Source organism: Myotis brandtii, unplaced genomic scaffold (assembly GCF_000412655.1).
Source record: "Myotis brandtii unplaced genomic scaffold, ASM41265v1 scaffold160, whole genome shotgun sequence".
In the NCBI taxonomy this organism is placed as follows: domain Eukaryota; kingdom Metazoa; phylum Chordata; class Mammalia; order Chiroptera; family Vespertilionidae; genus Myotis; species Myotis brandtii.
In genome coordinates, this window is record NW_005355833.1 from 485,749 (window position 1) to 504,449 (window position 18,701).

At 41.6% G+C, this 18,701-nt stretch overlaps 1 long non-coding RNA gene across 1 annotated transcript; it reads right to left on the reverse strand.

The window, feature by feature from the left end:
* Positions 1-533: 533 nt before the first annotated feature.
* Positions 534-18,690, reverse strand: LOC106725389. Its single transcript, XR_001361273.1, has 3 exons — positions 18,441-18,690; positions 15,917-16,060; positions 534-827 (listed from the first exon to the last, which is right to left on the reverse strand). It is a non-coding gene; the product is annotated as an uncharacterized LOC106725389 (long non-coding RNA).
* Between the last annotated feature and the right edge of the window lie 11 nt (positions 18,691-18,701).

An 18,701-nucleotide genomic window follows, 5' to 3' on the forward strand; every position in this document is an offset into this window, starting at 1 on the left:
AGCCCTGTGTATAAATTAGCCATTTTATAAAGCTGCATTAAGTCTTTAGGGCCACCAGGGTACCTTTTAATGCATTGATGCCACTCTTCAATAGACACCAGTCTTCCTTTCTTTTGACCTGCATTTCAATGACAATCTGGTCGAAAAGGGTAGCTAGAAGGACTCTCCTACATAATTTAAAGGTAGAGAGAAAAAAATAATATGGAGAACAATGAGAGCGACTTCTCCAGGAAGGGGATATTGGACTAACACATGAATGATCTAAAGTCAGCTATGTGAAAATCTAAGAGAGACCAGCCAGCATGGCTCAGTGGTTGAGTGTCGGTCTATGAACCAGGAGGTCACTATTCAATTCCTGGTCATGGCATATGCCCAGGTTGCCGGATCCATCCCCAGTGGTGTCATGCAGGAGGCAGCCAATCAGTGATTCTCTCTCATCATTGATATTTCTCTCTCTCTCTCCCTTCCACTCTGAAATAAAAATTTTTTAAAAATATGTATGCAAATAACCCATGTATTCATTCACTCATTCATTCATTCCATACATTTTTATTGAAAATCTGATTGTACCAGACATTGTCCTAAGCGTGGGGAACAGTAAAAAAAACAATGTTCTGTCCTTGTGGAGCTTACACCTAACAGGATAGATAGACAATAAACAAGCACATACATGATTTATACATATTTTACACATACACATCTATAATGAGATGAGTATAATAGTAGATTCTGGATCCCAACGGCCTTGGTTCAATCCTGCTTCTGTCAATTACTAGCGGCAGAACCTTAGGGAAGTTATATACCATCTGGTGTCTCAGTTTTCTCATCTGTAAAATGGAGATAATAACGATACCTAATTCACAAGGTTGTTATTAAGATCAGTTATATCAATTATGTAGAGTATTTAGTGTGCCAGGCACATAGTCTGTATTATATGTGTGTGCCATTAATATAAATTCCCTACTTATCAGGTAGAGATAAATAACAAATTGAAAATAAAGATATTGAGAGGATGAGGGTACTATTTTAAACTGGGTGGTGGGGGAAGGCATCTCAGAAGGAGGGGACATTTGAACTGAGACTTGAATGAGGTGACAGTACAAGCCATGCTAGTTACCAATGAAGTGCATTTTAGGCAGAGAAAACGCCAAGTAGAAAATCCCTGCAGTAGGACAATGCTTGGCGTGACAAGGAGCATCAAGATGCTAAGAATGGCTAAAGCAGAGGAGGGGGGAGAAGGACAGGAGATGAGACTGGTGACGTGGCCATGGATTGATTCCTTGTAGGCCATAGTCAGGGTCTTGAATATTATTCTAAAAGTAATGAGAAGCCAATGGAAGATTTTGAGAAGGGAGTGACAAAATTTGTTTGAAAATCTTCTGTGTATATAGGACCCTCAAAAAATTAAAAATCATGCCTGGCCAGTGTGACTCAGTGGTTGAGTGTTGACCTATGAACCAGGAGGTCATGATTCGACTCCCAGTCAGGGCACATGTCTGGGTTTCGGGCTCAATCCCCAATAGGGGGTATGCAGAAGGCAGTCAATCAATGATTCTCTCTCATCATTGATGTTTCTATCTCTCTCTCCCTTTCCATTCCTCTCTGAAATCAATAAGAATATATTTTATTTAAAAAAAAACATAACAAATATTGTACGATTCCATTTATACAAGGAACCTAGAGAGTCGAATTCTTAGAAACAGAAAGAAAAGTGGTTATCAGGAGCTGAAGGGAGGAGGATATGAGGAGTTGTTTTGCAAGATGAAAAGAGTTCTGGAGATTGCACAACAATATGGATGTAACACTACTGACTATACACTTAAAAATGGTTTAAAAATGGTTAGGATGGTGAGTTTATGTTAGTTTTTTTTACCACAATTTAAAAATACATATATTCTGTATGGAAAATAGACTGGTGGCAAGTAAGACTGAAAGCAAAGGAGACCCCTAGATGTTAGTTATCTATCGCTACATAGCAAACCAACCCCAAACTTAGTGGCTGAAAACAACAACCATTTCATTATCTCTCATGATTCTGTGAGTCAACTGGGCTCAGCTAGGTGGTTCTTTTACTCCATGTGATACCAGTTTGGGCTGTAGTCCTAGGAGGGTACAACTGGCTGAAATGTCCATGATGCTCACTCACATACCTAGCACCTTTGTGGGACAGTGAAAAGGCTGGGTTGAGCTGGGGCACTGACTACTGGGCCTCTCTCACTCCATCCAATCTCTGGGCCTCTCCCTCTTCACATGGCCTCTCCAAGTGGTCTCTTCACTTAGTCTCTCCAGAAGAGTAACTGGATTTCTTAGAGGTGGCTCAGGGCTCTCAGAAGTACAAAAGCCTTCATGAAATGCACAGAGTCACATCATCCACCTTCTACTAATTAAACTACTCACAGAGCAGCTGAAATTCAACACTGTAGAACCACATGACTACAGGAGGCCCGGTTCATTGGAAACCATCTTTGGAGACTAGCCTTACAGAATTGCTGTAGAAATCCAGGTGAGAAAGACAAATGCTTAGACCAGGATAACAGCAGTAGAGGTAGTGAGAAATGCTTGATTTGGAATAAGATTTGCTGATGGCTTAGACATGGGGTAAGAAAAAAAAAAAAAAGGGAGTCAAGGATGAGTTTAAATTTTTGGTCAAGGCAACTAAATGAGTGGTGTTGTCATTAATCAGCTAGCAAAGTGTCACCAAGAGAGTGGGCTTGGAGTCTTGGAGTCAAATCCCACCTCTTTTGTTTATCACCATATTATCTTGGTAACTCATTTTCTCTGGGCTTCTACTTCCTGATCAGGAAGATATAAATAATAATACCTGCTCACCCAGCTTGTAAGGTCATCATGGAATCAAATGAAATCTTGTATAGGGTGGGGCAAACGTAGGTTTACAGTTGTTCATATGGAAAAATAATACAGTAATTAATAAATAATAATACAAGAATAAACTGTTTCATGTACTCACAACTGCAAACCTACTTTGCCCCACCCTGTATGTAAAAGCAATTGTCTTGCGTTTGTTATAAAATGCAGTGGCCACAGGAAAACCACACACCTTGAAATCAGGAAATCTGGTCCCAGTTCCTGGTCCGTCTTAGACTTGCTGTAAGAACTTAGGCAAGTCATTTAGCCTTGCTTCGTCTGTTTCCTTATAAAATAAGGCCATAAGATCTGCATTCCCTGTACCAAAAGCATTTTTGGAGAGTCAATCACAGAACATGTAAAGCATTTTGGGGTGTTTGTTGCTGTTGTTTATCAGATAAAGTTAATTTAGAAAGTCACAGAGGAAGAAGACGTGAGCAGTAGAAGAAATGGGCTCAGGAAACAAGTTATAGAGGCAAAAGAAGAGCCCTGGAGCTTAGGAGAGAGAAAGGCAAAGGTAAGGCGCCTCGGGGGAAGAAGGGAGGAAGGGGAAGGTGTGGGCGTGCTCCCAGGAGGGAGAGCATGCTAAAGCATTTTTGAAAAGTTGTAATATAGCAAATGGAAGGTATTATTATTACATCACTAATTACAGATCCAATATCAAGGCTTGGAGGGGAAAAAGCAACAACGATAGGGTGGAGTCTATAAAAATCCCCCCTTTCTCATGTGACCCAGGGGTTCCAGGCTTGGCTTAAGGAACAACCAGGGGAGAATACCATTCAGAGCTGCTGTAAAACACAACCCATAATTGCAAGTCAATCATACACATGGCAATAGAGTTGTGAGTTATTCACAATAATGGAATACAGATAACAAGCTTATATTTGTAGCCCTTTGACTCTGAGGCAAACTCCTTTGTTGCTTGGTGTGCTTTTTAATGCACCGGAAAACGAGAGGGTGAAAGCAGCAGGTCACATCATGGAAGCAAGGAAACAGCAGCACCTGAAGGGAGAAAGGCCCAAATAAACATCTCTCTTCAAAGGCGAGTGTGTGACATCTGGGGCCAAGCCAGGTTCTGGAACTCAGACCGAGGACAGCAGGACAAGAACTCCAATGTCCCCAGTGGTCACAGAGAGCCTCTGGGTTTTAAGGTCTCTTCTGAAAGACACCCACACACTGGTATTCAATTTATTCTCTGCAGAAGAATAAAAGACTGAGTCAATGCTGCGAGGAAATAAACTTGGGTTCTGACTGAGTCGGAGCGGATGGTTTAAACACTAACCCGGCCCCTTCAGGCAGGGGAGCACATACACACGGAAGGACGTGGAAAGCAGTCATCGCCTCCTGAAAAGAGTGCTTCTGTTTTCATTATCATTTAAGGCTGTAGTCAGCGTTGAGCGATAATAAGAAGCAGGCATGGGGGGAAAAAGCACGCAACTCACAGACATACACAATAAAAATGCTATTATAGACTTTTGTGAATATAAATAGTTTTTAAAATGAGGCTGCTAAGACTGGCATCTTAGATGCTCCCTGAAAAAGAGTCATGTTTATATATTCCAAGGTGCACCCGTCACCAGTCTCAGCTTTCGACCACAAAATGGACTGGGTAATTTTGGGGTGAATGAATATCAATGCAGACTGGTTGTGTTTGGCAAAGAAGGGAGATGCAGATCAAAGTGAAAGGAACACAAAGGGCGGAGAAAAAGCACTTGATGCCCGACGGGGGAAAACTGAAAACAAAGGGATAGGAAAAATAAAAAGGAATAAGGACGCGTTTACGCAGAATCCTATTAAACAATGCACCCTCTGTTGTACCTAAGTACAGGCTTCATTGGGGGGTTTTTGTCTTTGCATTCGACAACAATCCCAAAGAGTCGGGTGCCAACTTCTTTGCCTCCCCCAATTCTGACAAAAGCATTGCAGTAATTAATGAGTATTCAATAGAAGCATAATAATATCGCTGCTGGCATTTCTTTTAACAGAGTTACTCCATACATACATGAGCTCATAAACTTCAAGGGGAACTAGTTGAAAGGGGGCGGAGGCACATTGTAACTCCATTGTGAAGGTCAAGTTCAGTTTGAGCAAGGTAAAATAAGCATAAGGAAGGACTTCAATGGTGGAGCATGGTAAACCCTGAAAGCATAGTCAAAAGAGCTTGCTGAGCTCTGGCTGGTGTGGCTCAGTCGTTAGAGCATTGGCCTGCACACCGAAAGGTGGTGGGTTTGATTCCCAGTCAAGGGCAAGTGCCTGGGTGGCAGATTTTTCCCTGGCCCTGGTTGGACAAGGGCCTCATGTGAAAGTCAACGAATCGAAGTGTCTCTCTCACGTCAATATTACCAATGTTTCCCTCTCTCCCTCTTTCCCTCCTTTCCACTCTCTCTAAAAAAATCAATGGAAAAAAAAATATCCTCAGGTGAGGATTTAAAAAAAGAAAAGCTTGTTGAATTTCAGAGGAGTGAGCTTCCTGAAGATAGAGATATAGACTAGAGTAACTACTACATATCTTTCAAGTCGTTCAACTATAAAACACTCAACCAGGCAAGGATGTGTGATGGGTGGTCTACTAGATCAGAGACTACTGACCACCAGCTGGAGGAGGTATGGGGGGCTTGCAGGTCTAACAAGTCAGCAACCACTTACTGGTGTTAAGCCCATGGAGTGTGAGTGAAGGGATGACCATGTGCAAAGATCAGCTGAAAATGTAGAGCACTATCTCTGGGTGCCCCAACAAGGCCTCAACGCAGGACTCAAATCAATCTGCTCTTCCTGTCATCTCCCACTGGACCTCCTGCCACACTTGGCTCTTTTACCAAAGGTATCACTGATATCCTAATTTCCAGCCCAAACCTAGAGTCATTCCTCCACCATGATGTTGCTGCTCCTCCTCCTCCCCTGTTCATTACAACCTGTCTACCCCGAAGTCCTTATGTCCCCGATCTATCCCTTCTTTTCAAGTTCCTCTGCCTTTCCAAGTTAAGCCATTTCTCCGCTACAGGAACTTCCCTCCCAGCGTCCCTTCTGCTCTCATTTCCTTCTTGTTCCAAATCATCCTGATATCACCTCCAGATTGACCTTCCAATACACTACTTGGATCATACCATTCCTCTGATCGCAAACTTTCCAGGACTCCCCATTGCCTATGCAACAAAGCCCAGGATTGGTTATCCTGTCATTCAAGATCCTCCACAATTCTGACCCAGTTCTCTGTCATGGGCCATTTTCCACTGCCACGGGTCTTCTTGGTGTTTCACCTTCTGTTCTGCGTAGACTTAATGCTTGGCCATCCGCTGGCCTGAAATGATATTTCTCTTCCCTGAAGGTATAAATTGTACATTTATAGTCTCTAAGTGTATTTGGTAATACACTTCCAAATAAACATCCACTGGGCAAATCATGGCTCATTACCTGTGGCATTTCATGTTTTACATAACACTGTGCTGTTATTTAATGTTTGCCTCTTTGTGTCTTCCTAATCAGACTGAAAGCGCCATCCATGTCCATTTTGTGTGTGTGTGTGCCCTAGCCTAGTGCTCTGAACAGAATAGGTACTCATTAAATACGTATTAATTTAGGAGGGGAAAACCTTAAGAACATTCTTCTACACAGAGATCTTGAAAGGCAGCAATCTGTTCTGGAAATCACAGAAAAGGACTGCCTTCCCCAAAGGCTTCAGCCCCAGCTGAGGCGACACTCTCTACAACCCACTTCCTCCGACCTCCACAGCTCAACTCAAATTAAAAATTCAAGAATTTCACTGGAAACACCGGACAAGAGTCAATGCAGACCCCTATGAGAAAATTCTGTAGCGGTCCTGGTTCCAACGCAATAATGATGAGACTAATTTTGGCTCATGACATAGTAATCTCTCAGTTGGGGTCAGGAGGACAGGTTCTGGCCCAAGTGGAGTGAAAACATGTTCATGTTCCTGTGGGTGCACACACGCCCGTCTGCACAAACTCAGACAGACGACATAATCATCCTCAGCCGAATTTTGAAACTTCGTTCCCAAATAGCCTGTGGAATTGAATTTCTGATATGAGTGCATATACGGATATGCATTTTCCATTACTTGTTTAGGCAGACTATAAAACATCACTGTAGAGGAGCCACCAATTTATGAACTGGTTGCATGCTTCAGGTTCATTTGTTGGCTGTTTGGAACTTAGAATGCATTTTTTTCCTGGAAGCAAGGGTGTGCACAAGCCTACTTAACCCCTAATGGACTGTACCATAATATCACAAAGTGATTTTTTATTCTATTCATCAGGGGTTTGCAAACTCAAATGCCTATAGTGGCCAGGTAGGCAATGCAAATGAGGAGAGTCAGGTCAGGAAAATAGAAAATAACAGGGGCTGTGCTGCGCATGTGTTGTTCATCTAAAGGGAGCGCTGCTCCCCAGCTCCAGTGGGTGGCTGCCATGGGAGAATGCAGACCCAATGCAGCAGATCAGGAGAAGCCAAAAACCAAAATTTTATGTGAAAATAGTTGGCAACTAATTTGAAAAAAATTTTATACACACAGTGCAGATGAAACAAGACTCATCAGTGGACTAAAATTGGCCCGTGCTTGCAACCTCTGCTCAATAATGTTGCTTCTTTGGAAGAAAAGCAATTTAATTTCTATAAGTCAATACCAGGGAAGTAGTTCCTCTCTTTTGGCAATGTGGGTGGCTCTCCCTGGGCACTAGGCCCAGGTGAAGGCTCTACCTTGCATGTGAGAGAAGGCTAATGTATCTAGTGCTCTAAGAACCCAAGGCTGATGCAAGGCTCCTGTCCTAAATCTAAGCCCCGACCTGGCCCTATCACTGAGTTGAGGATATGACCTTTCCACTCTGTTCTGAGTGTCAAGATCACTTGTTAATAGAGTATGTGCAAGTTAGGATCTGCCCATGTTTTGCTTTTGTTGTTGTGATTATTATTGCTCTATATTTTGTATGTCTGTTTTTTCTAATTATTAATGTTACATTAGGTTCCCTATAGAAAATTTGGAAATGTTTCCCTCCCAGAAGCAATCACTATTAATAATGATTAATTTTTTTCAATCATTTCCTTTTTAATTTTTTTAGGTTACACAAGTGTAGTAGGTTGAATGATGCCCTCCAACCCCCACCCTACCACCCCAAAAATGTATGTCCTTGTCCTAGTCTCTCAAACCTGTGAGTGAGACCTTATTTGGAAAAAGAATCTTAAGGATCTGGAGATGTGAAGGCCATCCTGCATCATCCAGGTGGGGCTTAAATCCAATGACAAATGTCTTCATAAGAGATACACAGAGGGGACACACAGAAAGGTAGGAAACAATGTGACCATGGAGGCAGAGATTAGAGTGATATGGCTACAAGTCAAGGAATGCCACAGCCACCAGCAGCTAGAAGAGGCAAGGAAAGGATTCTCCCCTAGAACAGTGATGGCAAACCTATGACACGCGTGTCAGAGGTGACACGCGAACTCATTTTTTTGGTTGATTTTTCTTTGTTAAATGGCATTTAAATATATAAAATAAATATCAAAAATATAAGTCTTTGTTTTACTATGGTTGCAAATATCAAAAAATTTCTATATGTGACACGGCACCAGAGTTAAGTTAGGGTTTTTCAAAATGCTGACACGCCGAGCTCAAAAGGTTCGCCATCACTGACCTAGAGGGTATTATTAAATATCAAAAATATAAGTCTTTGTTTTACTATGGTTGCAAATATCAAAAAATTTCTATATGTGACGCGGCACCAGAGTTAAGTTAGGGTTTTTCAAAATGCTGACACGCCGAGCTCAAAAGGTTCGCCATCACTGCCCTAGAGCCTCCGAGGGAGGAACGGGACAGACTTCGGACTTCTGGCCTCCAGCACTGTGAAAGAGTAAATTTCTGTCTTAGCAATTGTGTGGTAATTTGTTACATCAGCCCTAACAAACTAATACAATACATAAATAAATGGTTGTAATTAATTCAAACAATACAGGATTATGTAAAGTAAAAAGGATTATAATCTCCTATGTGCCATACAAATCCCTCTGTGTTCCCCATGAATAGTAACTGTTTAGTAATAAGCTGTCTAGGCTTTTTCCTATGCACTTGACACACACACACACACACACACACACATATGCATATAAACATATTTATGTACTTTGTATCTTTTAAAATAAATGAGATCATGATATTCTGCTACTTGCTTTTTAAAAAATTCAATATTTCTCAGGATTATTTGCATGAATGTACACAAATATCTGCCTTATCCTTCTCACTGACTGTGGTATATTCTATGAACACAGCCTAAGCCATTGCTTTTACTAATGCTAAACTTCCTGATGTAACAATATTACAATGATAAATCAAAGTTGATTTTCTTCAGCAACTGAAGTTATTTCCCCCGTTTCAATCTACACATGAAAGTGTGTGTGTGTGTGTGTGTGTGTGTGTGTGTGTGGTTAGTTCTGTTCACCAAATATTTCTGGCTCTCTACACTAGGAATTGGATGTGACCAAGTGACCTGCTTTGGCTACTGATATGTGAACAGAAGTCACTGGTGTCATGGAAGCTTTAAGAGGAAGTATACAGTTTGTCTCACTCCTGTCCCCTGCCAAGCAATTGCAGAAGCATGGCAGAGATCAGGCGAGGTCTCTTGGTAAGGATGACACAGAGCAGAGGGACATATGATGTGAGGCAGAAGTAAGCCTTTATTCTTTTAAACCACTGAGATTTGAGGGCTACTTGTTACTGCAGCATAACCCAGCCAATCATAACTGATTTTACATATATGTGATGTATATATCATATATATGATGTATCCATCTCATATACATATAAATATGTATACCTCCTATTCTTCTAAAATTGAAGAAAGCCTAAAACAAGTGGCTTGTAAAAGAAAAGTATGGTTTATCATAGCCTGCTCAGTATTAATCAACCATCTGATTAGCAATACACTTTTACTCCTGTTTAATCATTGATCCTTTCTACATTTTCACTAAGATGATGAACTTAATGCTAAAGGAAATACAACATGTTTTCAATGTCACAAATATCACACTAGTCATAAATAGATAAATATGTTTGGTGGGTAAGTGGGTCCATGGCCTTGCTTTTAAGTCTATAAATATCTCTATATTCTGTATCGATCAATGAAGCAATGGGTTTAATGTCATTCTCTATTGTCTGTACTTTTGAAATAATGGTGCTCTGTGGGTTCAACGAACAGCTCTTCCTCTCTCTCTTGCTTCTGGCTAGGGAGACTGGCAGGTGCTCTTCACTTTAAGGAGGGAGATAATGCTTTTCTCTGATCAACAGTGATGCCTTGAGCTTCTTCCTTCCTTTCTTTCTTCCTTTCTTTCTTCCTTTCTTTCTATCTTTCTTCCTTTCTTTCTTTTTTAGAAAGAGAGTGGAAGAGAGAGGGAAAGACAGAGAGAAACATCGATGTGAGAGAAACACATCGATTGGTTGCCTCCTACACGTCCCCAGACCAGGGCCTGGGCTGGGGAGAAGCCTGCAACCAAGGTACATGCCCTTGACCAGAATCAAACCTGGGACCCTTCAGTCCACAGGCCAACGCTCTATCCACTGAGCCAAACTGGCCAGGGCATGCCTCAAGCTTATTAAAGAACAATATTTGTAGAACTGGAAGAGGATCAAAATGCCTTCAGTTCTCCACGTCAAAAAAGATAAGACCTTGAAGGCTAAAGTGGCAAACATAACAAGAGTCTCATTGTTTCAATGAAAGATATCAAAAATCCAGGCCTTTTCTCTCCTGGGCAAAAGAATATTTTTAAATGTTAAAATGTCAGGTATAATAGAAAAAAAAATGTAAAGAAAGCCCTCCTGCTTTTCCCCAACCAAACACAGCAATCAGAAAAGGTTCCTTAATCACAGCTCTGACCCCATCACAATTCTATATGGGAGGTGGGCAGCAAATACCAGCAGCTAACAGTCTCCCAGGTTAGCCACCCAATGAAGGATGTCTATGATGATGACATCCTTTTTAAATTTTATATTTAAAATTCACATCTTCAAAAAATGCCAGGCTTTCTATCACCTGTCACAGTGGGGTTTTGAGAAAGGATTCTAATCTGGGGGATTCAGCATCACTCCTCTTAGGTAGGAACAGAGGGGTAAAACAAAAGATGGTTTTTACCCTCAAGACCCCCAGACACACAGCCCTCTCCAAGCTGATGCTGTGTTAGCAAAAGCGGCTGGACTCTATGCAGTGATTCCTAAGTGAATCTGGGCCCAGTGTAAATCATTGCTACTTAAGGTTAATAGAATGTGGGTTTGTATTGGTGCAGTTTTCTCCCCCTTAGCTTGAACTAAGGCAGCATAAATCTATCACTCATTTACTTTTGCTATAGCCTCTGGATTACTGGCTTAGTTCTCTCATTTCTTTTTAAGAACATCACTTCTGCTGTTCTCAGATACTTACTAAATATCATAGTTTTAAATATAATTTATTGAGAGAAACTGTTTATTATAAATTATTATGGTAGTGCTATGGTCTGAATATTTGTGTTCCCCCAAACTCATGTTGAAACCCTAACCTCTCAAGATGGTTGTATTAGTAGGGTCTTTGGTATATGCTTAGGTCATGAGGGTGGAACCCTCATGAATAGGATTGGTGCCTTATAAAAAAAAAAAAAGATCCATAGCCCCTCTGCCACATGAGGGTAAACAAGAAGTCTGTAACCTAGAAAAGGGCCTTCATGCAACCATGCTGCCACCCCGATCTCAGACTTCCAGCCTCCACAACTGTGAGAAATAAATTTCTGGTTTTTTTAAAAAATATATTTTATTGATTTTTTACAGAGAGGCAGGGAGAGAGATAGAGAGTCAGAAACATCAATGAGAGAGAAACATCGATCAGCCGCCTCCTGCACATCTCCCACTGGGGATGTGCCCGCAACTAAGGTACATGCCCTTGACCGGAATCGAACCCGGGACCCCTCAGTCCGCAGGCCGACGCTCTATCCACTGAGCCAAACCGGTTTTGGCAAATTTCTGTTGTTTATAAGCCACCCAGACTATGGTATTTCGTTAGAACAGCCTGAATGGACTAAGAGAGGTAGGCAGGATTCTGAGATGGCTCCCAAGATTCCTGTGCCCTGGCATACACATACCATCTCCAGGTTATTCAAGCACTAATCTAGATACTGCTGTGAAGGGATTTTACAGATGCAACTAAATTGCCAAATCGGTTGACCTTAAAATAGAAGATTATCCTCAGTGATCCTGACCTGATCAGGTGAGCCCTTCAAGGGACTGGGTTTTCCTGGGGAGAGCATGAGAAGGCATGTGGAGGGGCCACATGACAAGGAACTGCAGGGGCCTCTGGAGCTTAGAGCTGCCCTGCCTGACAGCCAGCAAGAGAACAGGGGCCTCAGTCCTTCAAATGCAAGGAACTGAATTCTGCCAACAACCCCGTGAGCTTGCAAGAAGACCCCACGTTCCATAAAGGGATCAGCCCAGCCAACACCTCGATTTCAGTCTTGAGAAACCCTGAGTAGAAATCCTAATTTGGCCATGCCCAGACTTCTGGCCTACGGGAACTGAGATTATAAATGAGTGTGTTTTAAGCTGCTACGTCTGCAGTCACTTGTTATGCAGCAATAGAAATCTATTACAAGCAGATATAACGTTCTTACTGTGGCCTAAAATATAAAGGAAGTTAAGTATAAATGTAACTTTAACTTTTAGCCCTCATCCCTCATTCTTCTTCCTTTGGAACCAAATACAAAAATGTTGTTTAATATGCCTTTTACTTATTAAAAAGTTAAATTGAAAAGTTTAATACTTTGTTTATCCAAAACCTGGAAGGTTTTCTAGAAGTTAGGATCATTGTTAAGCACGCCTTATTCTTTATGCCACTTTTCACAACTTTTCTATTGTAATTATAAGGTTTTATAATTCATAGTCTATCTTTATAAGACATAAAATGGAATTCACTTTCCCAAATTTAAACATATGCAGTAAGAATATAGCAAATAAACAGGAAACCTCCTTCTAATACATTCACCCAATAAAATAACTAATATATCATGGCTAATATTCCACTGGTAATAATAATAATCCTACAAGATAAATGAAAATTTAATTTCATCAAATAAGATCAATATGAAAAAATTAAATGACAAATAGTAATGCTTCTATTTTTGAATTATAAGTGGCTATCCATATAACTGAATTTTCTTCTAGTCTTACTCAAGACTTAAAGTATTTTATTTTCTGTATTAATCAATGAAGCTTAGTTTCTAATTAATTTTGGAGCATCTGAACCTTTAAGCTCCTGGATAAATGTATTGTTTAATACTAAAGGTTTTTTTTCCTTTTGTTATTACTGAGATTTGTTTGTCTCAACTAATTGGATGTGTTTTAATGGTAGTATGCAAAAGGCCAAGTTTCAGCTACTAAGATACCAGCACAAAAAAGGAGTTCAGCTGAAGAACCCTTTCCCTCCACCAAAAAAAAAAAAATTATATATATCAATAAACAGCGCCCCTTAGTGGAAGAAGAACAAAATTATTGGTAGGTTAACAGTACAGTAACAAACTTGCTGAGATATAAAATTGGTAAGTACAAAATAATTTTCTCTTTAAAAAAATTAGAGTTAAACAGAACATTTTAGATTAATCATTGCAAAGTGGATTATGGGAATTCATAGCATCTTTAGAAAGCCAAAAGGGAGCCACTGTATCTGCTGGGAAAAGTGAAAATCTAGGATTAAGAGCCTTTAACACATATGAAATTAAATTATCGCTAAGACAAGCAGCAGAGTAATCTCAGCAGCCATTTGTCCTCCCATGACTCTCCCACTGAGCTAGTACACAACTGAAAGTAAGTGGATTATTCAGATAAATGGGATAATTTTAGACTCGTACATGACTCTTTAGAATCATTGACTTGTTAATACGGCCAACAACATCTGTCCTGCTAGCTGTATTTTATAGTCAAAATCACTAAGGCTCATGGAAGTTAGGAAAGTAGTAGGGTCACCCTAGCGCAGTGGTTCTCAACCTTCTGGCCCTTTTAAATACAGTTCCTCATGTTGTGACGCAACCATAAAATTATTTTCGTTTCTACTTCATAACTGTAATGTTGCTACTATTATGAATCGTAATGTAAGTATCTGATATGCAGGATGGTCTTAGGCGACCCCTGTGAAAGGGTCGTTCGACCGCCAAAGGGGTTGCAACCCACAGGTTGAGAACCGCTGCCCTAGTGGGTTTGGCTCAGTGATTGGAGCGTCGGCCCTCGGACTTAAAGGTCCCAGGTTTGACTCGGATCAAGGGCATCTACCTCGGTTGCAGGCTTCATCCCCAGCCCTGGTCCAGGCATGTTAGGGAGGCAACCAATCAACATGTGTCTCTTTCACATCTGTCTTTCTCATATCGATGTCTCTCTCTGTCTCTCCCCCTCCCTTCCACTGTCTAAAAAAATCAATGGAAAAAATATTCTCAGGTGAGGATTAACCAAAAAAAAAGAAAAGAAAGTGGTGGGGTCAGTATTTGAATGGCACTGTTTCCAGTTCTCTAACCCTAAAATAAGTGGGTTCATCCGTGGTCCACCATATAGAATGTGCTCCATTCTGTAACTCACTGTTTACTAGCTAAAAAGTGTAATGACTGAGTCATTACCGCCTGAGCTCTGTAGCCAAACTTTTCGGAGTCTAAGTCTAGCTTTGCCACACACTGAATGTGTGACTTGTGTCTCAATCCTTCTGTGCTTCTGTAAAATGTAGTTGGTAACAGTATCACAGTCAAGGCATTGTTTTGAGGATCAAATGAAGAAAACATAAGAAAAGTGCTTAGAACAGTGCCTGGCACCTGAGAAATGTTGGTGTAATTAGCTGATACTGCATACATTGACAAGCTGTTCAAAAAGTTGCAAATTTGGGGGTTATATTTAAAGCCTTCTAGGATGAATACCAACTATCAACAACGGTAAATTACTTGGGAGAAGTAGACTTTGGATGCAAGCAGAACATCAATGTTTTACTTGGCATACTTCAGTATTGTTGGAATGTGTTGCAACAAGCATGTTGTACCATTGTACTTTTAAATAGATAAGTCAAGACAGAATATTTCAAAGCCTGCTTCAGTAATCCATTCTAGCCCTTGGAGCTCAGCTTCCAGAATGCCTTTTATAGATTTAACCTGCTTGTCCTCTTAGCCCTTTGTACAGATGTCCTGCCCTCTGTAGACTAACCTTTTGATGAGACCTTTTGATTATAATCCAGTGGTTGCTGATGTCTGCACTCCCAGAGTGCATCTGCACAAGGCATGCAAATGTTACAGACTCCTGCAGTGTAAGCATGCTGGTGCTCAGCCTGAAAAGGGGCTGCAGTCATGCACCAGGGAAGCCGGGCCACCACCGAGATTTCCATCAGCAGCAGAGTGCTGAAAGCTGTCACAGCATTCTGCTATCTGGGCACCAGGCTGTCTCTCTGCACTTAGATTGACAGGGAAAGAAAAAACTGAAAAGAGAGGCAAGCCACCAAGCATCCTTCCCGTGTGTCACTGCCATGGCATCAAAGCCCCGACCAAACCGGAGCACGAAAGACCACAGCTGCTCTCCTAGAGCAGCGGTTCTCAACCTGTGGGTCGCGACCCCTTTGGGGGTCGAACGACCCTTTCACAGGGGTCGCCTAAGACCATCGGAAAACACATATATAATTACATATTGTTTTTGTGATTAATCACTATGTTTTAATTATGTTCAATTTGTAACAATGAAAATACATCCTGCATATCAGATATTTACATTACAATTCATAACAGTAGCAAAATTACAGTTATGAAGTAGCAACAAAAATAATTTTATGGTTGGGGGTCACCACAACATGAGGAACTGTATTAAAGGGTCGCGGCATTAGGAAGGTTGAGAACCACTGTCCTAGAGGATTGCACAACTTAGAACTGCTTCATCGAGACTATTTACTATCTACTAAGGGTGTGTTTTTTTTAAACAAATACTCAATTCTCAAGCCTTTACTCTCCTTTGTAAATAGGTGTGTATTAGCTAGGGTAATGCTAGCTGCTATAACAAAAGTTTATTTCTCCTTACATTAATTTTCTGTGGATGCTCTTGGGTGGGAGAAGCAGGGCTCTGCTCTGCACAGTCCTTCTGAGACCCATGTTGATGGGGGCGGGAGGGGGCTTGCTGTCTTCAATGCTGGCTTCCAAGATCCCGTGAGCTTCCAGCATCTAGCTGGTAGAACAGGAAAGAGGAGCATTCATGAGAGGTGTTTATGGGCCAGTCCTGGAAATGGTGCCATAACATTCTGTGGCCACACCTACCTATGTGCAAAGGAAGATGGGAAATGTGGTTCATCTATGTGCCCAGAGGAGAAGAGGGCATGGATTTGCTGAACAGAGAGCCAGTCTCTGTCACACACACACACAAAACACATATTCACCTTGAAGGACTGTAATAAGGATTAAAGATGATATGGTGACTTATGCTTGGGTCATTTGCTATTGAGGAGAGGGGTGAGGATGTAAAAAGAGGTGAGCAGTAGAATACTTAAGCAGACACTGGATAGTGGGGCTGAGCTGGAGTAGTCACAGGCACAACGGTTAAGGTGATGGCAGAACAGACTGACAAAAGGGTGTGAGTTGGGGACACTCAGCCACTACTGCCGCTCACCAAAGGCTTTCTGTGCTCTGCTTTTGGGTGTGTGGTCATGTGACTAGTTCCAGCCAACAGGCAGAAGGAACGCGTATCACTTCCTGTCTGAGCTTTTAATTGCTGGGGGAAGGCTCTCCAAAGGGCTCTTTTCCCTCTGGCAAAGAATAGCAAACAGTATTCCAGAGAGGACTGGCCTCCATCAGTCTAGCGCTTCTGGTGAAGGACAACAGAGTGGAGCTTCCAGTCACCCATGCAACATCTTGGTTTTTTAAGTCACTGGGATTTTGCAGTTGTATCTTACTGCAGCACAGCCTAGTTTATTCTGACATAGAAACCTCTTTTTTTCAGGCCAGAGGAATCAGATGGTCTGTGAATCAGATGCTTGTCCATTTTAGGTCATCACTTCCAAGAACTCAGGGGCCATGCTTTTAAGAATATAAGTTAGCCCTGGCTGGTGTGGCTCAGTTGGTTGGAGCATTGTCCCATACACCAAAAGGTGGCAGGTTTGATTCCTGCTCAGGGCACATACTCAGGTTGCAGGTTGGATTTCACACACACACACACACACACACACACACACTGACTCCTGGTCAGGGCACATACCAGGTTGCAGGTTGGATTTCACACACACACACACACATTAGGGGGTGAGCGGGGAGGCAGCCAATTGGTGTTCCTCTCAACCTTCCTCTCTCTAAAAAATAAATTTAAAAAAATATATATTTTTTAAAAAGAACATAAGTTATACATCATTGCCTCAATGCAAGCAAAAAAAAAAAAGCTTGATGAGCTATGGATTATTTTAAATACTGATAAAATCAGCTTTCAGTACAGCTGCCAGATACACTCTCTTCCTCAAAAGATCATTAGTTACAATTTAGAAAAAGCTTAAAGCTACAAAATGCCAAGGGGAGATGTTAAGAACATAGAATCAGAAGTAAGAGAAAAATGAAAATGGGAGAGCTTTGGAGGGAACTGTGGGCAGCAGTAGGAAGCATTTTTATGTGGAGGACAAATTTGCCATCCTCTGGAATCTCTAGAACTGGCCTCCTGAATTCGGGAGGGTCTCCTGTACTGCGGGTTGCTTTACGGGGCCTCCTAGTGTTCTGGCCTATGGACCAGCCCTATAATGTTTTCCTAACTTGTGAAATTCCACCTCAGATCTCCCTCACATTATCCCATATTGCAGATACCTTGACATAAAAACACAATGGTTGAGGGACTATGCTCTTTTTTACTATGTCCCCCTAGAATAAAAAATAAAAGTAAGCGATCCAACAGGACACCCTAGTTCTGCTTCCTTCAGCATAACAAGAAACTCCGATGTTCCCAGCCAGCGGGTCGAACTGCCTGAACTAGAGCTCAACAAGCAGACTATAAACTCCTTAGATAAAAGAGCTACATTTTATTCATCTGTGAATAGCACAGTAATTAGTGAAGAGCCTGCTTTGGCTTGAATGTTGATTCCTCCGCTTAATAACTGGGTAACTTCGGCCACTTAACCTCCCTAATCTTGTTTCATCGCCTGTAAAATGGGGATGATAAGGCCGGACTCCCCTGACTTGCGGAAATTAAACGTGACAATTGTATGTAATGCTTCTGGTGCAGCTCAAAAGTCTTTGTTGAGAGCTTGAACGAACAGTGGCTTCTATCCAACTAAGGCCGTGTGATCTCAGAAGAAACTGTGTGAGTCTCCACCAAGTTTAAAGGAAACTGCCTTTGCCAGAGGCTGCAAATGCTACGACACGGGGGTTAAAGAGACATGTCTACACCTCAAGGGACGGGCTTGGTTTTCATTTCCTCTGCATTGTTTCCATTTTTATATGGATTAAAAATACATGGAATTAAAAATAAATACAATTTTTTAAGAAGAAAAAAAAAACGGGCTGGCAGGGTTCCTGGCTTATTTGCTGATTCTTTTAGCTCCTTCAGGGACAGCAAGAACAACAGTAATAATTACCCTTATTAATATGGCTGCTCATTCCCATCTGGACCGGGGGGTAGACACAAAGTATAATCATCCTCTGTCGTTGTAGCAAGTGTTTCTTCACAAGACCTTAGGGTAGCTCCCATGTGTCGTCTGCTAGCTTCCATAGATTATCTTCCCTTAAGCCTTTTGCTTGCCCCTCCGCCACCTTCCTGCTCCCAGGCAATTGAGCGGAGGGAGAAACTGAGGCGGGGAGGGGGGTTGGGGGGCTGGGGTCCCCGGCCAGGAGCACCT